Here is a 16,488-nt window from a genome sequence, read left to right on the forward strand (position 1 = left end):
TTGAAGATCATTTGATCATATATGTGTTTATCTCTGGGCTCTCTATTCTGTTGCATTGGTCTATACATCTATTTTATGTTAATACCATATTGTTTTGATTACTGTAGCTTTGTAATGTATTTTGAAGTCAGAAAGCATGAGGCCTCCAGCTTTGTCCTTCTTTTTCGAGATTGTTTTGGCTATTTGAGGTCTTTTGTGATTCCATATGAATTTTAAGATTGCTTTTTCTCTATATGTCTGTTAGGTTCATCAGGTATATAGTGTTGTTCTCTGTTTCCTTATTGATCTTCTGTATGAATGTTCTGTACATTATGGAAAGTGGGGTGTTGAAATCCCCTACTATTATTGTGTTTTTTTCTATTTCTCCCTTCAATTCCGTCAATGTTTGCTTCCTATATTTGATTGTTCTGATATAGGGTGAATATATATTTATAATTGTTATCTCTTCCTGGTGAATTGACCCTTTTATCATTATATAATGTCATTCTTTGTCTCTTGTGACAGTTTCTGATGTAAAGTCTATTTTGTCTAAGTATGACTACCCCTGCTCTCTTTTGGTTAACATTTGTATGCAATACCTTTTTCCATCCTTTCACTTTCAGCCTACGTGTGTCCTTAAATCTAAAGTGAATCTCTTATAGACAGTATATAATTGGATCTTTTTCTATGTTTGGGTGTTTTTTTAATTCATCCAGACTCGGGTTTTTTGTACTAGGTTTTTGAAACCCAGTGTCTGTTTTACACTTATAGAATATCTCAATTCAGACTAACCACAGGCGCTCAACAGTCACATGTGGTTAGTAGGTACAGTAGTGGATAGCATAGACCTACAATATAGAAATTACTCCTATAAACAAGTTTAAAAAGAACCATAATAATAATTTAAGACCATTCACAAAGGAGAAAATCTGAAGGACTATAAACATGTGAAAATACATTTTTCTATTATGGATGGAGAAATACATATTAGAACAATAAGATACTATTTTTCATTTATTAGATTACCAAGGAGTTTAAGAGAAAAAAAATGTGGAACTCTTACATGGTTCTTTTTGTGGCTGCCTTTTTCCAAACAGACAGAAGCATTCTTTTCTCCTTCTGCCTGATAATGAGCTAATTTGCATTTACGTCTTCATTTGAAAGGAATAAGATGGTCACACTAGCTTGTTCCTTGTACTTACAGATGAGCCTTTGATTTAATCATTTGATTAATCAAATTCCATTAGAATCTAGCTTTTAGAAAACAAAAATATGGCTTTAATTATTGTATACAAAATGCTGTTTCAGCATAGGTTTTTATTATAACCCAAGGGTTTATTTACATTTCTGAGAGATTTTAATTTTTGATGGTTCTGACAGGTTGGCTTTAAATTTCTCTCCAAATTAATTTTTCCTCTCCAGTGAATCTTCTACCAATCTTTAATTATAGTGAATGATCTGTAAGCAATTACCTACAGGAATCAATCTTGGGAGGATTCTTTTTGTAAAGAATCTCTTAAGTGCTTTCATAATCTGTTTGAAAGTTCAGGTTTCCCCAAAATGAGTATTTTTAGATGGGGGCTCACCTATAATGGGTAAAATATTTCAGGCCACCAGCTTTAAGATCTGTCCACATATCTACCTGTGGTTAGCCTTAGCCCAGCAGAGCCATTGATAACAGGAATTCCTTTCCGTGGTTGAAAAAAAAAGGACTAGGGGAATTGCCCTTAAAATAAAGACAAAAAGAAAAAAGAAGGGCAATGTTTTATCCCCTGGGTACCGTCATTTGAGAAGAGACCAGAACACAATGAGGAAGCTGAAGAATGGATGTCATTGAAAGAAGAAATCTGGGCCAGACTGGCCTGGGGCACAGGAATTGCGGGGATCCAGTGTTTCTGAATGTCACTTGAAAGGGCTCCACCAGGTGCACACACCTTAAATGATGTTCCTAATTGTTCTTCCTTTCCTTTTTTTTTTCTTTGGCAAATCACAAAGAAAAAGGGAAAAATTGCCCAGTGGGAAGAGCCAGCTGCTGGCCTGTTAGGAGAAGAAAGAGTGTGGATATGGTGCTAATTTTGCTTCATTTTCTCACCCTCTACAAACGGCTGGCTGGCGGCTGAGCCCTCTGCCCAGAGAATCCGGGGAGTTTTGATCAGGAACAGCAGTCTGTTGGGGTGGCCATATACTCTAAAACTCTCCACCAGCGAGGGTAGGAGAAAAGAAACAAAAGCCAATATGATTTCCATCAATTCTCCAAGGCAAGAGCTCAACAGTAGATTGGGGCAAAATAACAGGCTCTGCTCTCCTCAACTGGAGACATTCAGCTTCTAGAACACAGGCACATTAAAAAGAAGCTGAAATGTGTACTGTGATGACTTCTGGGAAGAAAACAGGCTTCGAGCTGTACTTGCATTAATATCCATAGCAAAGGAGGCCTTTGCGCAAGCTAAGGTACTTCTCTGTGTGTGTGTGTGTGTGTGTGTGTGTGTGTGTGTGTGTGTCTGTCTGTCTCTCTCTCTCTCTCTCACACACACACACACACACACACACACACACACACACACAGGGCCAGAGGAGCAGGATCCATTGCTAAAACCACAGTGGTCCTGATTGCTCTTCATGCAACGCAAACACCAAATGTTGGGGAAGAGCCAGGGAATGAGAATTCTTTGTTTAAAGCAAGAGGCAGAGCGTCCATTTTCCTGAGAACCTCACATCTTCCCGGGAAGACAGAAAGAACGGTTCACAGTTTTGTGTTTTTTCCAGGTAGGACTGTTCAGACCACATATCTGGCCTAACTGGCTAGCTTTGGGGCTGGTTCTGTGTTTGACTGAAAACCATGTTAGGCGTGCCAACATTTCTTTCTCAGGTTTCAGACAGTTCACTTGTGCCGCCACCACTTTTCGACTCAGACAACCACATTCTCTCCAAGGGTTGAAAGTCATGGTCCTGGGTCACTTCAGGCAGTTGGGCAGCTCACGCTCCACCGTGCACCTTAGCGCACTGGCCTTGCAATTTCTTCTCCCCAAGCGAATTCACCGGCCTGCTGATTGACGAGGTTAGCCGTGCCTCTGCCGGCCCTAGCTGAGATCGTTCACCCTCAGTCCTGCCCCCTGCACACGTCAGGCTTGAAGGGGGTAAAGAGTCCATTGCCAGAGTGGGCAGATCAGCTGTGCGGTCCAGATTAGAACTGCTGCTGTGAACCCAGAATCTCTGCTGTGAGCCACGGGCACCTGCATTCCTGTTGGGTTGAAGATGTCCCCAGATCCCAGAGGTATTCCCGCTCCCTGCATCAGTGCCAGGTCCTAGGAAACCGCTCAGTCCTCGGTAAACCAGGAAGGTTGGTCCTCTTGTGCCCTATAGTTACTGGATTGGGTCTCCGGTAGACTGGGCAGAAACGCCCAGCTGGACTCCCAGTTGTGAGACAGGGGCTTAACTGGGGCCTGGGCTCAGCCATACTTACTAACCTTCTGAGCTAGGAAGCTCAGACTGAGAGAGTCCCCTGACTGTGTTGGTTTAGGACACTCAGGTCTGAAAAATATACTAGCACTTCCTGTTTGCAAGGCTGACACAGAACAGAATTATACCGATTGCCTCACATTTTCTGTAACTTAATACGGATCTGAGGAATTCCACAATATGGTGCTTCATGTATGCACTCAGAACTGGTGCCCTCCAGTCTGTCATGTTTTCTGATGTGCATAATAGTAAGAGCTATAAATATCAATTCTTTCCTGGGTCTGGAGATTTGTATGCAGATTACAGTTCAGGTGGAAAACGGCAGAAGGGCTTACTTTTCTACTTCCCCAGAAGAAGAGGTTTTGGAGAGAGAAAATAAGGAGCTAGATTTTATAGAGCTGTAGAATTTACACATGTTGCCAAGGTCATTAATCAACATTCAAAGACAGCATAAAATCTCATCCTGTGCCGGCACATATATTCCTCTAACCCCAGCAGGCGTGAGTAATAATATCAAAATGAAGGAAATTACCTGAAGGAAATTGCCTGAATGGGGCTGTTATAAGAGGAGGGTAGGGCTTACTTAATTAAAGCACAGTTTAATTATTGCTATAACTTAAGGAAATGGAGCGAGTACCATGCAATCATATGGGAGTATGAGAGGTTTGGGTCTTGTTGGATAACAATTTCGCGTCATTGGGAAGGGCACTGGGGAAGGCATGATTAAATACAGGAGCAGGCTGATAAATGAATCATTGGGGAAGTGCATTTTTAACTAAATGGAAATGAGTCTTGGAAGAATGGGGAAAAAATCATTATAATTATCATTGTATGGCCTTGTTAGGGAGAAGAGAGAGGATGGTCTCTGGGTGAGAATAAGAGCTGAAAGACTGAGTTCTGGGCTCTGCTGCTTTAACGGGACCCCTGGTGCTCCTGGGTACAGTCCAGGAAGTGGTAAACGCTGACTACATCAGGGCTGCTCGTAAGGACCCGGGGCCTCCTCTAGCCTTGGGCTCACACCCTACTACAAGCCGCCACTTAAGTCCAGAGGTCTCCAGGGGGCCACCGAGTGTCCTAGTGCAAAATCCACATCGGGCTGCCCTCTCCCCGCCTAATCCCTGGCAAGGATGTTCTCTTCCTAGCACTTCTAGTTTTCTCTTTTTTTCACTTATCAACTGGGAAGAAAAATTCTCATTTCTTACCTACTTCAAAATAAAACTGTGTAATGAAACATCATATAAAGGTATCAGCAGGGGAAGAGATTTATCTGGTCAAAGATGAAGATGAGAATAAGAATATAAAATGTTGTCTTTCATTTAAGAGAATTGTCCAAAGTGAATGAGAATAAGAAAAAAGACAGGAAAGCCCTTAATCCATTCAGGAATATATACATATAATTTTGTTAAAAATAAAATTTTATATATTTAAATATAATTTAAATAAATTATATATATATAATTTAACTTATTATTTTGAAATAATTTCAAATCTACCAGAGTTCAAGAATAATTCTGAGAATTCTCATATACCCTTTACCCAAATTCACTAATTTTTAAACTTTTTGCCTCATTTGTTCTCTCTCTCCACACAAGTACCTACATACATCAGACAAACATCATTGTTTAGAGCAGGTTGACTGTATCACTGTGCTTAAAACTTCAGTGTGTGTTTCCTGAGAAAAAAGTTATTCTTTTATGTAACCACAGTGCAGTTATAAAATTTGGAAATTTAACATTGACTAATACTTTATCAAAGGCATATTCCAATTTTGTCAATTGTTCCAATAATGAAATTTAGACCATATTTTTTTCCTCCAAGTTAGGATACAATCCAGAATCAGGTATCATGTTAAATTGTCATGTCTCTTTATTCTCCTTTAATCTGGATTGTTTCTCAGCCTTTCTTTATCTTTCATAGCATTGGCATTTTTGAAGAAAACATGCCAGTTATTTTACAGAATGTTCCTCAGTATGGGTTTGTCTGGTGTTTCTTCATGATGAAATGCATCAGTTATCCACTGGAGGCCAGAATACCACAAAGCTGATACTGTGTCCTCAGGGTATCATATCTGGAGGCACAGGAGGCCCATCTGCCCCTCATTACTGATGTTAATTTTGATCATCCAATCAAGGTGCTACCCAGTTTCTTCACTGTATAATTACTATTTTCCCCTTGCAACTAATAAGCATTCTGTGGGGAGACACATTATACCAAGTAAATATCCTGCTCCCATTTCTCCCCTCAAATTTAGCATCTATTGATGATTCTTGCCTGAAATAATCTTCATTGTGATCATTGCAAAACAGTGGTTTTCAACTCCATCACTCCCTACATATTTATCAGTTGGCAAGGGGTGATACAGTTGCAAATCACTATTTTTTAAAAATAAATGGGCTACATGGATGAACTCTCCCTTCATATGTACATGTGTATGTATCTATCTATTTATCTATCAATCTACCTACTTACCTAATATCCACTATCTCTCTAGTTATCTACCATCAGTATGGACTCATGATTCCTATATTAAATAGCAGAATGTAGTCCAGTATAGTTCTTATTTATACTGATGCTCAAATTATCCCAGATTTAGCCAATGGGAACCCCTTCAAAGCAGCCTTGGTATTTAGAAACCAGTATCTGGCCACTAGGTCCTTTTAGCAGGTAGTACTAGGAAATATATGTATTTTTATTTTTGAAATTAAAGTTTATACTGATACTCAATGATGTTTGTCCTTCCCTTAGCCTTTCTACTCCATTCCATTATCCCTTGTAGGTAACAAATTTCACTGTTTTATGATTCATCCTTTTTGCGCTTTTTTCCCCAAAATAGCAGATTTATGTATGTTTTCTGATTTTCCCTTGTTTCTTACACAAAAGGTACTGTATTATACAAAATCTTTTGCATTTTGTTTTTTTAATTTAACAATATATCCTGGAAATCACTCCATGTAAGTTTATAAAGATCTTCCCTATTCTTTTTTCCAGCTGCATAGTACTCCTCTTTGTGCATGTTCCATAGTATTTAACCAACTTTCTATGCTTGGGCATTTAGGTAATTGCCAATAATTTGAAATTACAATGAATAACATTATGCTTGGCTATTTTTGTGTTGTTGTTGGTGTCTCTTCAGGATAAGTTTATAGAAGTGAGATTGCTGGACCGGTTGAAAGGTAAATGCATGTGGAGTTTTGGTATGTATTGCTAAATTTCCCTCCATTGGTTTACCATTTTGCATTTTTTCCAGCAATGTAGGAGTGAGAGAGAGAGAGACAGAGAGAGAGAGTGAGCACCTTCTTCCTCAGTCTTCCCCAAAAGGGTATATTGTTAAACTTTGAATTTTTGCCTATCTGATAGAAAGCCTAGTATTATGTATTTGTATAGAGTATAACTTTTATTTTTAAATCTCTGCATCTGATATAATATTTATTGTTATCTTTTTTGTTCATTAAGTCTTTCTGAGGCTTATCCATTATATTTGGCTAAAAAGTTCGTTCAGGTTTTTCCATACCATCTTATGGACAAACCCAAACGAACTTTTTGGCCAACCCAATATAATCCTTCTCAATGACCCAGCATGTGGTCAGTTTTTTAGTGTATGTTTGTATGAATGAGATATATTAGAAAGATCACATATCAGTGGATGGAATATAGTAGAAATAGGGCAATGTTTGGAGTCAGACAGACTTGAGCTCAAATTCCTTTCATAACTTAAGAGCTGTGAAGCCTTGAACAAGTTCCTCATCTTCTCTGATACTCAGTAGTCTCATTTGCAAAATGAAATAATAGTAAAATCTGCCCTCTGTATCTGTGGGTTCCACATCTGTGGATTCAACCAACCTCGGATCAAAAATATTAAAAAGAATTCCAGAAATTCCAAAAAGCAAAACTTGAATTTGCTGTGTGCCAGCGACTATTTACATAGCATTTATATTGTGTTATGTATTATAAGTAAAATAGAAATGGTTTAAATTATATGGGAGAGTGTGTATAGGTTATATGCAGATACTGAGCCATTTTATATAAGGGACTTGAGCACTGGAGGATTTTGGCACCAATGTCCTGGAACCAATCCCCTGAGGATACCAAGGGATGACTGTACCCAGTTTGTAATTTTGGAAGGATTAGAAAATGTATATAAAAGAACCCGACACATCGTAGGCACTCATTATAAGGAAGATGGTATTCTTTTTGCTCTTAACTTGATTATTTCCTTCCTTGGGACCTTTTTTTTTTTCTCCTCAAAAATCTTAACTTTACAGCTTAGCATGTGTTTTTCATTTTTATTTAAACAATTGAAGTTTATAAATTTATTTCTCAATTCTGCTTGGCCTCATTTCATGATTTGATATGTATTCATTATTTCCATTATTTTCTAAATGATATATCCTTGTATTATTGATTTCCTCTTTGGCCTAATGGTTATTAGAAGACTTAAAAGAATTCCAAATGGTTAGGGTTTTGTTTTTTGTTTTTTTTGGTTATAATTTAAATAAATTGCTTTTAGTTTTATTGCATTATGGCTAGAGAATGTGGCCTATTGAATTTCTATTCTTTGAATTTATTGAGATTATCTTCATATGATTAATATTTGGTAAACATTCTATGGCTCTCTCAAAAAGAGAAGGTCTATTTTCTGCAGAAGAGAGCAGACTCAGGGGTCCCAGCTAGATTAAAATTCAGGTTCAATTATTGCAGAGCACGAAGCTGGGCAATACCAGCCACATGCCATATGTGGCAAGAAGCCCTATAGGCAACAACTTGAAATCTGTCCAAACTGGGATTTAGGCATATATATGCACATTTAGTGGATTGGGGTGCTGGCGAGTCCATTCAGGTTGCTGGGTGGCATTAGATGGTTAAATAAAGGTGCCGTAAGAGAGAACAGCATCAGGCATGTGGGTTGGACTCTCATCATACTCTCATCATACTCTCTGATGGGCGAACTGATCTTGGAGCAAGGCTGTGCTACCAGGTACAGGCACCTAGCAACACCGATGTGCCCTGGAGTTTAAATAAACTTCCTGGGAGCTCCCTCTATAGCTCCATAGCCTAGGAAGTGGAAAAATTGTCACCAGAGCCCAGGAAATGTTGCTGTTTTCTTTTCTCTCCCCCTCCTCTATAGAAAGGGCACCTCTAGGGTGGATCAGTGCTACAACAGGGCAGAAACGTAAGTTACAGATACCAGTGAAGTTATATAATGGTATGAATTGTACAGGAGGCAACTCCCCTCCTCTGTCAGGGGAGAGGCCTGAGTACCAGCCACTGGCAGAGGAAGGCAAGGACAGGATGATATTGCTGAAGTGACTGGAAGCAGACTCTGTGCTCAGCACTTTACATGCATCGTCATAGTCAGCTATCGTCATCATCCCATTTCACAGCTGGGGAAGCTGAGGCTCAGGAAGATGAAGCATTCCTCTTTTTTTTTTTCCTAACCTATTTCTTTAATAATAGCTTTCTTAAGATATAATCCACATACTAGACTCACCCTTTTAAAGTATACAATTTAGTGGTTTGGGTAGATATTCATAAGGATATGCAGTCATAATGACTATGCAATTTTAAAACATTTTCATCACCTCAAGAAATCCCATACCCATGAGCAGTCACCCCCATTCCCTTGTCACCCTGGCAACCGCTAATATACTTTCAGTCTCAGTGAATTTGCCTCTTCTGAGCATCTCATATGGAAGCATTCCTCTTAAGTGAATCGAAGAACTGAGAACTGAAGCGTGTAAGGTGTGTGCCCAGAGCACCTTACCCTTTATGCTTTACTGCTTTTTTCCTGAAAACACAGGGACCAGCTAGTACAAAACTACACCCAGGATCCCATCCCTGGAAAGATTATAAACATCTACATTTATATATATATATATATATATATATATATATATGCATATGCATAGATATGTACATATATACACACATACATATACATTTATGTAAATATATACAATATCATTTTTAAGTTTACGTTGCTCAAATACATTATTAAATTTGGGGGGCATCTCTTTGCTCTGTCATAGACTGACGTGGCTTTTCATACTAATGGGTTTTGCTCCAGGTCTTTTGTTGCTGTTTTCTTGGATACATGACAGTTTGTTATTATTATGGCTTTAGTTTTTCCTTGTGTTTTTTATAGAAGTGCTATTTTACACACTGACTATACAATACACATCAAAAGAACACACACACATGCACACACATCCAAAGGTTATTCCACATCCCATCCATCACCCTTGTACTTGTGATCTATCACAGTTTTGTGTGAGACGATCATATGCCATCTTTATATGACAAGTGAGAGAAATAGTATTTCTCAGTGTAAGCGTTGCTGTCTTTTAAAATGTGGACACTTAGTGTCTCTAAAATCTGATTCACTGGTCCATAGATCTTCATTTTAATGTTTTTCACCATACTTTTCAATAGCTCCTGGTTAAATGAGTTATCACTTTTTCGCAAAAATGAGACCATTGGATACTCTGGGGTGTGGGGATGTACAAAGGACGCTTTGCGTGTTTTCATAATGTCCCATAACATTTGTGTTAAAACATATTTACCATCTTCAGACTACAGGGGTGGAGTATCTTTGAATATCTGTTACAATGCTCAGAAAACAGAATCAACCCAGGTAATTACTGGGCAAGTCAAGATGCCTAAAATACCATACCAGTTTCCAAAACGCAATTGGATGATGATCTACAAAGTCTGCCACTGTTATTGCATGATTGCCTTCTTTTCTAATAAGCTTTCAAGTTCCTTCCCTGCTGTTAATGGACTAAGATATAGAACAGGTATAGGGTCTGGGCTTGAGAGGTGCCATTCTACTCCTAAAGACTCTGCAGCTCCTTGTCAAGTAGCTAGTGGGCTGCCTGTAGGAGAGAGCTTGTATCCTCCAGTATCTTCCTATCTGACGGGTCATGAGTACCAAGAGTTTTGGCCATTGGAAATATGAGACATTTTGATATAGCTGTTGTTGATCTGTTAACAGCGATCTGAATACTTCAGATACATGAATTTTCCTGCCATTTAGATGTGTCAAGACCAGAGGCTGATGATGGGATGCAAGACTACCTTGTCTGACTTGAAAAGGAAGATGGAAAATGCATACTTTCTGAAGATGGGCTTGACTTCCAAAAATATCTTTGCAGACTGCCAGAAATAGTATGCTTGGAAGACGACATCTTCTGAATGACTGCAACACCAAAAGCAGGGGTGGTGGCAAAGGTCAGGCTCTCCTGGAAGCGACCTGTGGGCAGCCAACATTCAAAAAAAGGCTGGAGGAGAGGGCTGTGAGCACAGGTGAGATGCCCTCAGACAACTCCCAGAGCAGACTGGGGACTTGCGGGAAGGGGCTAAGGGCCACCCAGCCAGCACCACTGGGTTTAAAGATAACATAACCTAATCTGTACTGTCTGAGAAGTCTTAGGAAAGTTTGGCTTATAAATGAATAATAACTTAATAGTTTTGAATAGAGAACATGTGTAAAACACTAAAAATCGCATGCTCGTTAGAATTATGTTGTGATTAGGTGCTTTTGTAGATTTATCAAAACGTTGATTGGGTAGCTCAGGGTAGGGGCAAACTTCCCATTTCCTGTGTTTATCACCATGGAATCAATCATTTAGTGGGCCTTGAGCATGGAGCGTTCACCTTGAAAGATTAAAGTCCAGGAGATAAATGTGTTTAATAAGCAATAGAGGGAAGGCTGGCTGTCCCGCTGCCAGATGCTTCAAAGAGGAATTTACCTTGGTGAGTTAACCACACAGCCCAGGGTCTGGCCCTTTGTTTTTCAGGTGCAAAAACTGAGCAAATTGGTTTTGTCAGCACACTGAGGTAAGATCAGTTTACTGGGCCCTTAGTCATACTAACCAAGTTCACAAGAGACAGATGTGTAAATCAAAACACCATTGTATTAACTTACAACGACAAGTGGAATCAGCCAGGAGATCAGACACATACTCTGTTTCAAGCACCTTCTCTCCCTGCTGTGAAGTCTACGTGGGAAGTCAAATTATCATCAGCAGACAGCCAGGCGGCCTGCAATCCGAGGGGAAAGAGGGAGGTGGCTGTCTGATTGGAATGTTAAAGGAAGCCGCATGCTTCGCTGTCTATCAAAGGGATTTACCTAGAGGGGATCAGACGACTGAATTCTCGTGGCAGGTCACTGCTCCAGCACCGACCTGGGCGTTCCCAACTCCCTCTAGCCCGTGGACACTGCTTTGTCCCGAGCTGGCCACACCTCTGGGCTGACACGTTCATTCTCCAGCTGCGCCAATTTCACTGACTAGCTTACAGCCCCATTACCTAGTGAGGCTGGAAAATGGACAGTTGTCCCAGAGTGACCCTAACCTAGGGTCTGCAGTGCCTGTCGCGCTCTGCTGAGGTTAGAAAGCCTTATATAATCACGTGTGATCAGTGTGTAGACCAAACAACCCCTCCAGGCTTTGCCTGTCAACATCTAGGCCAGTTCCAGCCGGGCAGAGGAGGCTAATGAATTGTTAATGATGGGTGATCAATGACTTTATCGCAGAACACGGGCTGCCTCTTCTCTGCAAACCACTGGCTGCCCGAATTGAACCCAGAGTGAGCTGCTGCTGGGAGCCGAGTTGATGAGAGAGCCGTGCTACAGTTCTAGAATTACGGGCTCATGCTCTGCCTCAGCCCTCGTGCATAATATTTGAAATGCTCAGGATGTTAACTGACACTTTTATGAAAGGAAGGAAATAGCCTAAAGGTAACAGCTCCGGTTGGTTTGCAGGGAAAGTGGCGTTCAGGGCATTCACTGCTTTGGGTGCTGCCCTTTGGTCTAATGTGACTGTCTTTCCCAGTCATCCCTTCCATAGGTACCTCTCTTCCCAACAGAATGACCCATGTGAGCCTCTACTTGACTTAAATATATTAATAGATAACAGTTACTGAGGCTTGTCATTTGCCAGACTCTGTTCTAAGCCTGTTATATATTAATTCACTGACTCTTCACAACGATCCTGTGGAGTTTGGTACTATTATTATCTTCATGTTACAGATGAAGAAATTAGACAGAAAAGCTATGTAACTTGCCCAAGGTCACTAGTTAATAGGTGGCAGAGCCAGAATCCAAAACCCATCAGTCTGACTCCTGAGCCTGTCCTTTTAGCTGCAGTGTCCAACAAAGCTAAATGGTTTCTCTAAATGTCCTCAACTCTCCCCATAGAACTGTTTAAATTTTAGCAGACTAGACTAGTTCATACTGAATTTCCAGGAATCTGCTTAAAAATTGGGATATTTTAACAACAAATATTTGATTCTACTAGTTGTACATCCTTGCATAAGTCCTTTATCCCTCTGGAACTCAGTTTGTTTAAAATGAGAGGGCTAGACTGCAGAATCTTTAACTTCTCTTCCAATATTGACTTTCTGAGTTGACTACCATGACCTGTGCTACTACCTTGTATTTGTAGGACTGTTAACCATTTACGTAAATTACTTTATTTTTCCATTAAAAAACCATGGAGTCAAGAAGTAATGCCTTTATGTTTTCAGAAACAGCTATCACAGTGTTGGATATCGTAGGTACTGCTTATACATTGATGAACTGATTTTCATAATCATCCTGTAAGATGGGCAGGAAATATTATTATCTTCATTATACTGATGCTTAGAGAGCCTTAATAAATAACCTAAAACCATAGAGTTCATTTCTATACCCTGCTTCATTTCCATCCATCCCTCTATGGTGTTGTAAATGTGCCTGTGCTTCTACAGCAGCAGATTCTCAAGTAATAAGCAACAGTACAGAGTGCATTTCCTAGACAGCTGTCTGCCAGAGAAACAGGAAGATTGTGCCTGGTATAAGGTAACTTTTCTAGCTCATTCAAGAGAACAAATTGAATACTGAATACTGCAGGTAAATGTTTTCAAACTGAGGAATGGGTAGCAAAAGATGAACATTCCGTTGCTCTTTGTTGACTGAATTAGAAATCCTCAGTGTTGAACAGTGACTCATGCGAGGTCACCAGGAATTTGACGAAATGAAAAGATAGCTCGAGTGACTTAGACTTCAAAATTGTAGGGCCACCACCTTTTGTTATGGGCTAGAGTAGTCCAGATTTCTACAAACCCCAAATCTAATGGAGATGAAAACAGCTCGTCAAGAATTGGATTCACACTTTGATTAATTAGGGTTTTATATGTGATCCTTAATGACTTTCACCACCGAAGATTTTCCAAAGAGATACTCTTTGAGCAGGGAAGAAAAAGAGTGCTAATGATCTTAAGATCTTTCTAAAGTTTTATTCCCGGAGGCTCTGTTCTCTGAGAGCTCTTCAGCTCCTCCAAGCTTCAGAGTCTCCAGACTTCAAAAGGAATGTTGGCCTCAGACGGGATGATCTGATGGGAAAATAGAGCCCCATGAATACATCAACTCTAATTAGCAGCATGAAAAAAATCTTCCTTGGAGATGCTTGGGTATGGTCAGGACTGGGAAACATGTGACAGGAGGAAAGGGCTGAATGAGATGAGAAAGTCTGAGAGTGACTTTAGCTGGAAAGCATAATGGGCAGCTTGAACTCCTGTGGCCCATAGAAAAGAAAAGTCTAGAAACATGTCTGGCTATTACGGGCACCTATGCTTGCTTTTCTTCCTGGCAAAATGGTTAGGCTCCTTTGCAGCTGCTGTTCTTTTTCAGAAATGCCTTTGAGGGGCAAGAAATAAATAGCTAGACATAGTTATAATGGCATATTGTTTACCCCATTCACCTACAGAAGTTTGTACACTCATCTAATTGTGGGCAACTTGAGGGCAGGGATGTTTTCTTTTAACGTCTTTAGCTCCTTTTTTTTCTCCTCCTCATCCCTCCTTACTATCCACAGATAGGTTCACATTGTTTCTTGAATGAATCTCCAGTGGGTTCCCCAATAATTTTTTTATTAGAAAATAGTCTTCCATGAATAATACAAAAGTTAAGTTCACATGACCAATATCTGCTGAAGAGTGGTGTACTGAGGTGTTTTATGGCTTTTGTTGCTATTGCAAATGGGTTTTTCCCTCACATGGTATCTTTTAATCAGTTATTTTTAGTGGGTAGGAGACCTATTGCACTGATTAGATGTTGCCACAAAAATGCTGTATAACAAACCACCTGAAAACACCGTGGATTACAATGACAATCATATTTTCTCATGGTTTGGGGGTCAGACGGGGGTGGCTCACATAGTCTGGACTCAGCCCAGCAGCTCTGCTTTGAACTGTGGATCCATCTGGCTGGGGCAGCTCTTACTCTGTAGATCTTCATTTAGGCCCAGGGTGATGGCAGTAGTACTAGGTACCAAGCAGAAAAACCAAGTGCTTTTTAAGGCTACTGTGTGTTGATTTGTGCCCCCAAAAGATATGTTGAAGTCCTAATCTACCCCCTGCTACCTGTGAATATGCCCTTATTTGGAAGTAAGGTCTTTGGGGGTGTAATCAAGTTAAGATGAGGTCAAACTGGGTTAGGGTGGCTCTAATCCAATGACTGGCATCCTTATAAGATGAGAGCAATTTGGACACAGACACACAAGGAGAAGGTCATGTGACAATGGAGGCAGAGATTGGAGTTATGTTGACACAACCCAGGAACTCCAAGGATTGCCAGCAACCTCCGGAAGCTCAGACAGAAGCATGGAACACATTCTCTCTTTGAGCTGCCAAGAAGGAACCAGCCCTGCCCACACCTTGATTTTGGACTTCAGGCCTCCAGGACCGTGAGGGAATACATTTCTATTCTTTAAATTTTGAGCCACCACGTTTGTAGTAATTTGTTATGGCAGCCCCGGGAAACTAATACAAGGCCCAAGCTTCTCACTTCTGCCCACATTTCCTGGGCTAAACCCCAAATCAAGGGGCAGCAAGAACATGCTGAACCATTGTGAGGCCATGGCAAGAGTGTAGATATTGGGAGAGGTGGAAATGGGGATAATCATTTAATCTACTACACATAAGATGCCGAATATATAAGAAAACTTTATATTCTGAGGTATCTTTAAGAAAGACAGTTGAATCTAATGGTTAATAGCATAGGTCTTGTGTTAAGAAAGTTTGGGGCTTGAATCCTTGTCCTAACACTTCCCACCTGTGTGATCTCAGGTAAATTACTTAACCTGCAAGCATTGTTTCCTATATTTGTAAAATGAGACCACTAATTTTGCCTATCTCACAGGACTCATTAATATCATGTGAACTGATGTTCATTAAATGCTTATTTTAGTTGTTGACATAAAGCGGGGGCCAATATATGTTACCTGTTACCATTATTGTCATAGTGATAAAACAGGAAAGGACTTGGAAATACAGGTCATATTTTCCTATTGGGATTTTAGAGGTGAGAAGAAGGTCGGCTCTTCAAAGGCTGTGCAAAATCCAAATGTGATTTATGAAGCATAGTTCGATCTATGTTAGTGATCCTTTGGGTAGACATGCGTTGTACCTCATGAAGAACGGGGAGAGCCTATTTGCCTGGAGAATTGCCAGTTAAAAAAGAGTTGGAATTGAATATACAGCAGGAGGAGATAAAGTTCCCAGCTACAGAGGAATAAGGGGCTTGGTCAGGAAATTCACAGGGAGAAACACTGAAGTGGGGGGCTGGGGAGAGGCAGAAACAGTACTCAGAGCTTTTGACATCTTTGTGCCACCATGCAGAGCCTTGGAATTAAGTGGCTAGAACATAAAAATATAATCTCAGGAGCTGATTGCCTCGACCTACGTGATGGAACTCAGAATTTTAGTATGGGGATGGGATAAATATGTCTTTTTCAATGGAAACCAGTATATGAGAAGGGGATGTGGCCCTATGTATGGAGCAATGTTTACCTGCTGGGGGAGCCACAAACCCAGGGAAGCTTGCACAGAACCTGTGGGAAGAGATCAAAGAAGAGAGACTCAAGATGATATTGTTATTTGAGTTTTCTTTATGTCGCATGATTAGATGAAAAAAGGTATTGTGTCAATTTCAGCAAATGTCAGATAATCATACAGATAATAATGGGGGTGGGTAGAGGAACGGGGAACTTCACCTCCCAGGACATGGAGGTT

Source organism: Balaenoptera borealis (genome assembly GCF_965194805.1).
Source record: "Balaenoptera borealis genome assembly, chromosome: 21".
Lineage (NCBI taxonomy): Eukaryota > Metazoa > Chordata > Mammalia > Artiodactyla > Balaenopteridae > Balaenoptera > Balaenoptera borealis.